This window comes from Tamandua tetradactyla, chromosome Y (assembly GCF_023851605.1).
Source record: "Tamandua tetradactyla isolate mTamTet1 chromosome Y, mTamTet1.pri, whole genome shotgun sequence".
Lineage (NCBI taxonomy): Eukaryota > Metazoa > Chordata > Mammalia > Pilosa > Myrmecophagidae > Tamandua > Tamandua tetradactyla.
In genome coordinates this window covers 13,319,920-13,328,550 of record NC_135354.1, presented here as the reverse complement: position 1 = coordinate 13,328,550, position 8,631 = coordinate 13,319,920, and the positions used below count along the sequence as shown (strand labels likewise).

Here is an 8,631-nt window from a genome sequence, read left to right as displayed (position 1 = left end):
AAAGGAAGAAGTAAAGCTCTCACTGCGGATGATATGATACTATACATTGAAAACCCTGAAAAATCCACAGCAAAACTACTAGAGCTAATAAACGAGTACAGCAAAGTAGCAGATTACAAGATCAACATTCAAAAATCTGTAGTGTTCCTATACACTAACAATGAGCAAGCTGAGGGGGAAATCAAGAAATGAACTCCATTTACAATTGCAACTAAAAGAATAAAATACTTAGGAATAAATTTAACTAAAGAGACAAAAGACCTATACAAAGAAAACTACAAAAAACTGTTAAAAGAAATCACAGAAGACCTAAATAGATGGAAGGGCATACCGTGTTCATGGATTGGAAGACTAAATATAGTTAAGATGTCAATCCTACCTAAATTGATTTACAGATTTGACCTGACCCGCGGGACAAACGAACCTGGACCTGAGGGAGGAAGTGAGAATTGGGGGTACAAGAGACACAGAGAATGGAGACAAGACAGGATTCTGATCAAGTCTTGTTTATTGAGGGCAAATCCAGGATATTTATGCAGTAAGAAAGGGGAGGTGACTTGAATCGGATGTCAGCAGAGATTGGGCATTATCCTGCAGTTAAGCCACCAATCAGCAGAGACTAAGCTGGGAAAGGCAGATCAGCCAAGGCTGGTCAGCTGATTTCGGCGTAAGGCAGAGCAGAAGTGAGGAAATAGAAACTTAACTTGAGATAAAAAGTTAAGTTGAGTTAGTACCTAAGATGGCATCAGACCACAAGATGGCTGGCACACTGCCGGTACCATAAGCTGTTTCCCACAGGTCCCCCTTTTTAATTTTTTTCAAAAAGATGGAGACTGCGACAACAGCCTATCCCAAGGGGACTTTTCCTGTCTTAGGTAGGGATATCACAAAGTAGGCAACCTGAAACCTTACCCATCATGGAGGCTTAGGGCAGCGTAGGGCCAGGCCTCTGGCTTAGGTGGTAGATTGCTCAGACTAAGGTGTCCAGTTGCCCATCATTGGCTACCCAGTCCAGCACTTTGGAATGTGCAGATGGAGTGTCTTTTATAGGTATTCATCAAGATTACCATCGCGATCTTCTGCGTCTAGTCTCTGATAGTGGACCTGAAGGGCCTGCATTTTTATGGCTTCAATTTGTTGTTTTAAGAAGGCCATCACTGCCTCACTTATTCACTCCTCTGAGAGCAAAGAAAGTAGGAAAAAAAAAAGAACACCATCACTTTATTGAAGAGGACAGGTCCTAGCGAAATTAGTATTAGTAAAACAAGCAAGTGTCCTAGAAATGGGAGAAAATAAGGCAACAGTCCATTGAACCCGCTCCACAGTGGGGTCTCAGCCAGTTCTCTTCTTCTTTTCATCAGATCTTCTTGCAATTTTTTAATTTTGTCTCTGATAATGCCAGATTTGTTGGCATAGAAGCAGCAGCATTCCTGTAAAGCCAAGCATATTCCCCCATGCTCTGCGGTTAATAAATCTAATTCCCTTCAGCTTTGAAGGACTACCTCGGCAAGGGAGTCTAGTTGATCTAGAATATCCTGAATAGTGCCTGATAAAGTTTTCGCATCCTCAATTAGTTGTTTGGATAATTCAGTATATTGCGTGATAGAAATCCCTAAACTAGCAGATCCAGCAATTAAAGCTCCAGCAATGCCTAACATAGCCAGGAAGGGAAGCATCTGCATGGCCCTTTTGTGGCAGCCAGCAATAAGGTCTAGTTTGGGGATAGGTACTGGCTCCTCCCCTTTGATGATATTAATGTTTTGCAAATGTAGGTGACCAGCACACCTCCTTCCCTATTCTGGTATCGCTGCCACTGCAGTTTCTTAGTTAGGGCTTAGAGGTACCTGAGCCTTCAGGCGGCTTAAACATTAAATCTGTGCAAGCCAATTTAGTAAAATAGTAAGTTTTGTTATTACTTTTGTCTATGCACTGTGAATATGCCATATAGCATTGAGCATTAATAGAGGGATATATTGTGGTACAATTACACTTTGGTAATACCCCATTAATGGGGAATTCTAGGTCAGGAAGCTTCAAACAAACCCATCTTTGATAATTCCCTTGGAGGCATGACCAGTTAATAGGTAGGCTACCTTCTCACCACAGTTTCACTGCAACATGTAGGTTCCTATCAAGGGTGTGGCTTCATTTCCTCGTAGCAGTTACAAGCGCCAGCATGGATTTTATTTACCAGCTTTCTGATGGCCTGTGGAGTAAACCCAAGATGATAAGTATGCAGGGTATTATTCCTGATGGAGCCATCTTCGGGTGGGCTATGGCAGGGCTTGCCACTTTGTTAGTGGCTTCAGATGCACTGGAAGAGAAGAAGAGAGAGAAATGTCTTTCTCAGGGCGATTTATTTGCCCTGGACAGATTGTTATTGTCTATTTGTTTTATTAATCGTTCTGGTAACCATCTGGCTGAATCTAATTCTTTAGAATATATGCAGACCAATCCTCTGCCCCATATTAGAACAGATCTGGTCCATGCCACATATTATCTAATGGGTCTTTCCAGAGGACCATGGCAAACTGTGTTTTGGACTGTGTATGCCAGAATCATTCTGGAGCAGAACGTCCATCTTGATCCAAAGTTAAAAAAATTAAAATTAAAAGGGAACGTGATATTAAGTTTCTGGGTGATCTTTTAGTGGGGTACCACTCCCCCTTTTTTATTTTTTCAATGGTGTTTTTCAAGGATAAATGTGCTCATTCTATTATTCCTTGTCCTTGTGGGTTATATGGTATGCTGGTGGTATGTTTGATTTGTAGTTGTTGATAAAATGTTGTAAACATTTGACCTGTGTATCCAGGACCATTATCAGTTTTTATATGCTGTGGGGTCCTTAGTGCAGCCATGGCTGCAAACATGTGTGCAATAATTTGTTTCCCTTCTTCACTAGTCTGGGGCATAGCAAATATAAATTCATTAAAGGTATCTATATTAATATGCACATATTTGAGATTGCCAAATTTTGGGATGTGCGTTATATCTTTTTGCCATAATTCATTGGGCACTAAACCTCGGGGATTAATCCCTAAATGTGGTGTAGGCAGATGTGTGATGCAACCTGGGCACTGTTTAACTATTTGACGAGTTTGCTCTCTGGTGATATCAAACATTAGTCTTAAGGTGCAAGCATTGACATGATGCAATTTATGAGCTTCTATAGCCTTTGCGACTAAGTTGGGTAGTTGGATGTTGAGGATAATGTTTGCACAGCGCGCAATACATGTGGCTTGGTCAGCTAATTGGTTTCTTAAGGACAGTGGCCCAGGGAGATTAGTATGAGCTCTAAGGTGACCAATAAAGAATTGTTGGGTTCTATTCTGAATGAGGGATGGTAGTTGAATAAACAGACAAGCTGCTTGAGAAGCATTTTTAGTTTGAACTGCGCTTTCCAATAGTGGCACAGATTGAGCAATATAGGCACTATCTGTACAAAGATTGAAGGATCTGTTTGGATAGGCTGAAAACACTGCTATGACTGCTTGCAGTATTGTTATTTGAGCAGAATCACAATGCATTTGGAATGGAATAATTTCATTATTGACAACATAAGCAGCGATCCCTGAAGAGGGCCCATCAGTAAATATTAAGAGGGCATCCTCAATCGGCTGCAAGGAAGTTTTAAGAGGAAATACAAAGTCATGAGTGCTAATTAAATGTAAAAGTTTATTGTTAGGGTAATGATTATTTATTTGGCCAGAGTAAGAGGTGCAGGCGATAGGCCAACAGTCTGTAGTTTGAAAAAAACAATTAACTTGTGCTATTGTGTATGGTTGAATAATTGTGTCTGGATCTTTACTAAAATATTTAACACTTTGTTCTTGACCTAAGAGAATGATAACAGCAACCACCTGATAGTAGGGGTAAATAGTTTTTGCAGTAGAAGCATATAGATGAACCCACATAATAGGTGTTTTTTGCCAGAACACAGCCACAAGTGTGAAAGTTGTTTGACAAATTATTAGAGCTAATGGTTGAGTGTAATCTATGACCGTAATAAATTGTGATTGGATAGCTTGTTCTATTTTGTGAATTGCTTCACGTACTTCGGGGGTAATGGTTCTAGGGGAATTAGGGTTAGAATCTCTTTGAAGGAAGTCAAATAATGGCTTAAGATCTCCAGTAGTTAATTTTAGGTAAGGCCGGAGCCAATTAATGTCTCCTAAAAGTTTTTGGAAGTCATTTAATGTTGATAATTTGTCCAATCTTAATTCCATTTTGTGGTTGGTGATTTTATTCCTATATAATTGGAACCCTAGATATGTGTATGGGTCTTGCAACTGAACCTTTTCAGGGGCTATTTGGAGTCTGTGAAATGCTAAAGCCTCAGTTAGATCATGATAACATTTTAAAACATCTTGACCGTTTTTTCCTGCTATTAATATATCATCCATATAATGAATAATGTAAAGAGCTTCCTATCTTTTTTTAGTACCTAAGATGGCTAAACTTACGAATTTCTGGCACAAGGTAGGGCTATTAGCCATACCTTGAGGCAAAACTTTCCATTGCTATCATTTCATGTGTTCCCTGAAATTGGTGGATGATATTCTGAATGCAAAGTGCTTTTGATTTTCTGGGTGTAAAGGAATGGTAAAGAAACAGTTTTTAAGATCTATAATGATTTTATAGTGATTAAGGGGGAAGGCTACAGGAGAGGGCAATTCTGGCTGTAAAGCTCCCATGAGTACCATAGTTTTATTTACTGCTCTTAGGTCCTGCAATAACTTTCATTTTTCTGATTTTTTCTTAATCATAAAGATAGGTGTATTCCAGGGTGAGCTACTTTCAGTGATATGACCTGTACTAACCTGTTCCTGTACTAATTGTTGTGCAGCCTGAAGTTTTTCAGGAGACAAGGGCCATTGATCTATTCATATTGGCTTATTTGAGAGCCAAGTGATTTTTTCTGCATGGGGTACAGGAGGATCAATGACTCTTAGGATAAATTTCCCAGTTCCTTCTTGTTAAGTTGTCTTTTGATGTCTAAGGGTTGTGCAATGCCTCATTTATTTTTTCCTAGTCCTTTTCTGGGTTGGAACCTTTGAGAAAGCATTTGAGCAGTGACTGAATCACTGGGGCTGAGCATAAGGAGTCCTAATTGGGACAGTAGGTCTTTATCACAGAGATTAATGAGGAGCCTTGGATGACATATGGCCATATGGTTTTTTGATTTTCTTCCTTGTCTTTCCAGATTAATAGTTTTGCACCTTTTTTTTTAGGATTTTGATTTTAACCTATTCTTTGCATAGAAATGGGGGGTGTTTTTAGAGGGCTGAGGCACTTTTCCGGCCATTTAGCTTCAGGCTGTCTTAGTTACAGCTTGTGTGCCTTTCGAGCCTGAGAGGGCTTTGCTTGCAAAGTCCAGTTTAATTATGCCCACAATTTCCAAGACCATGGGAGGCAGATTCCATAACATTTCTATAGGAAAAAGTTTGTTGCTCAGGACCCTGTCGGGCAAAGGAAAACCACATTAACACTTAGACTTTTTAAAGCATAGGTTCTAGGCCTGAGCTGGAGTTAACTGGAGGGTAGAGAGGCAGTGCCAGGTTCCAGCTGGACTTCTAGACACTGAGACTCTGATTGCACAGCAGGCAGAGCTCAGGATGTCAATTGCTTTTTGCTTAATAAATCAGAATGATCTTGTAAAATACTAAATAAGTTTTGCAACATATAATTAGGAATTTTTTAAGTGACAAGTAGCAAAATTGAAAGCAGAGTGTTAATAGTGATATGCATTCATAGTAAATGATCAGATTTTGTAAAATGAATTTATTGGACTGATTGAAAAGGAATAGAGGAGTGAGGATTCTTTATAATTGGTAGCATGTTTTTGCTAATTTTAAATTGATTGCATGCAATTTGTATGATATATATATATATATATATATATATATATATATATATATATATAGTTATAATAGTGGTCAAATTCCAATTTGCTTACATGACCAGGCCCAGTTTGGTCCTCTGGGAACTGGCTAGGGACCAAGAGGAGTTTTCTGGGACCTAGATATCTTTATGAAAGTACATTTCTTTCCGGGAGGATAGCCAGTCCTCCCAGCTAGAGTGCAAATTGTAATTGTTTCTTTTCAAGGTCATGTGATAGCAACATGAGCTGCATGTAATGGCAACATTAGGCAATTAGAACAGACTTCATAAGTATATTTTTTCTAGCATTTAGCTTTCCAATTGGATTTGTTTCCAATTTAAGTCAAGGCTATTTTGGGATAAATATAGTTTATATTTAAGTAGTTTATATAAACACTGGATAAAGCATTAAAATATTTTGGCTTAAAGGAATTTAAGTATTTATATGATTTGAATATTATTTAGTGAGTAATAGATTTATTTACAGCAATATTACTTAGATTAATAGATTAAGCTATTTGGTCTGCGGCAAGAAAAGAAACAGTTTTTCACCAGTATAATGATACCCAGAAGAAAATCAATATTTTTTGTACAGATAACAACACGATAAAAGTTAACATAAGCTAATTTGATAAAACATAGACTCTTTGCCTTTTATACTGATTGTTTAGAAAATTTTTTTTATATCTTTTCATTAGAACAGGCTAAGAGTTCAAGAAAACATTGTTATCTTAGACTCATTAGCTCTTTCTTGATTTTGATCATAATTTCCATTTTTATAAACCTTCAGCAATTATTATATTAGTTCAGGCTTTGTCCTACATTTTTCTCATTTTGTAACAGTTATTCATTTTATTTTAAGATTAAATGATTTTTTCTATTGATAAAAATGTCTTTTATATATTCATGCTTGTCATTATTTTAAACAAATATTTTACCACACATAGTTACCATCAAAGTTAAATTTGTTAGAATAATGTCAAATATTTAAAATACTTTAGTGAATGCATATTTGAAACATTAACATACAGTTTTTAACAAGAATTTTCAGTTTTAAAGTTCTGATAATATATTTCCTTTTTAAATATGAATAGGAGCTAAACTCATGGCTAGTTTCCAAATTGCTGTTTGTTGAGGATTTAAGTTAACAAAAGGAGATGGGGCTGCCATTCCCATTCTGAGTCATAGGATTTTATCTGTAACATTGGTATAAATTTCAGTAGAATAATTATTTAGATTAAATCAAGGTAACTTAACAGAACACTTTGAGTTAGAACTACAATCCTGAATTGCATACCCCTTAGGGGACCAATCTGTTACAATTCCATAGGAACCATTAATGAATACTGACTCTTGTTCTGCATTGATCTTATTGAATATTTTCTGACTCAGATGTATATGAATTTTTATATATAGGCAGCTTATTAAGAACAAGCTCAGAAATTAATTTTTTTTGCTTTGCTAAAGGTATGGTAAAGAAGCAATCTTTTAAATCTATCATAATAATAGGAAATATTACAGCAATTATGCTGAAGCCAATAACATTTTTGTGTGACATGTTTAAAAAGCTTTTTAAGTAGAGCATCAGAAGCCTCCATATTCGTGGAGTGTAACAATTTTTTAAGTAAAGATAAATATTCCTGTTGTATCAACGGTGAGTTGCCCATTATAAAACAGAAATTTAAAAGCCCTCCCAAATTCCAGGAGGCATGTACCCTTTCGGTTTCTTAGTAAAGGAATATTCCTATGCTGTGACATAAAACATAAATCTGAAAGTCCCTCTCAAATTCCGGAGGCACCAAGTCCCTCCCCTATTCCAGGAGGTGCCTTATCTCTTGTGGGAACCAGGGTCAAACTTCTTTTAAAAATTCAAAAAATTGTAACAAATTTTTAATTTTAACATTTACTCCCTGTGTCTTTAAAGCATCTTTTAAACCTTCTACAAAAGTTTCATGCTGACTAATTGCTTGTCCCATAATTGCACTGACTACTCACCAAGGATCCTGTCTGCAGGGCAGGTTTCCCCGCAGTGTCCTCTATGCTGCTCCTTTGAGCCTATTATTTGCACCTTATTATTCTTCTACTTTGACCTGGCCGGGGTTTCACTGTTAGCATTCTTCACTGGACCCCTCATACTCAGGTCCCTGTTTAGGCACCACTTGACCTGACCTGTGGGACAGACGAACCTGGACCTGAGGGAGGGAGTGAAAATTGGGGGGACAAGAGACACAGAGAATGGAGACAAGACAGGATTCTGATCAAGTCTCATTTATTGAGAGCAAATCCAGGGTATTTATGCAGTAAGGAAGGGGAGGTGACCTGTATCAGACATCAGCAGAGTTGGGCATTATCCTGCAGTTAAGCAACCAATCAGCAGAGACTAAGCTTGGAAAGGCAGATCAGCCGAGGCTGGTCAGTTGATTTCAGGGAAAGGCAGAGCAGAAGTGAGGAAATAGAAACTTAACTTGAGATAAAAAGTTAACTTGAGTTAGTACCCAAGATGGCATCAGACCACAAGATGGCCAGCTTGTGGCCACACTGCCAGCGCCATAGCAGTTTCCCACACACATTAAACGCAATACCAATCAAAATCCCAACAACTTATTTTTCAGAAATAGAAAAACCAATAAGCAAATTTATCTGGAAGGGCAGGGTGCCCCGAATTGCCTGAAGTATCTTGAGGAAAAAAACGAAGCTGGAAAAAAATGAAGCTGGAAAAAAATGAAGGCATATTATGAAGCCACAGTGGTC

The 8,631-nt window shown here is 37.8% G+C and overlaps 1 long non-coding RNA gene across 1 annotated transcript; it reads right to left on the bottom strand.

Moving 5' to 3' along the window:
• Positions 1 to 496: 496 nt before the first annotated feature.
• LOC143672544 (uncharacterized) lies at positions 497 to 8,131 on the bottom strand. The gene is made up of 3 exons (XR_013169885.1): positions 7,876 to 8,131; positions 2,094 to 2,206; positions 497 to 1,178 (listed from the first exon to the last, which is right to left on the bottom strand). It is a non-coding gene; the product is annotated as an uncharacterized LOC143672544 (long non-coding RNA).
• Between the last annotated feature and the right edge of the window lie 500 nt (positions 8,132 to 8,631).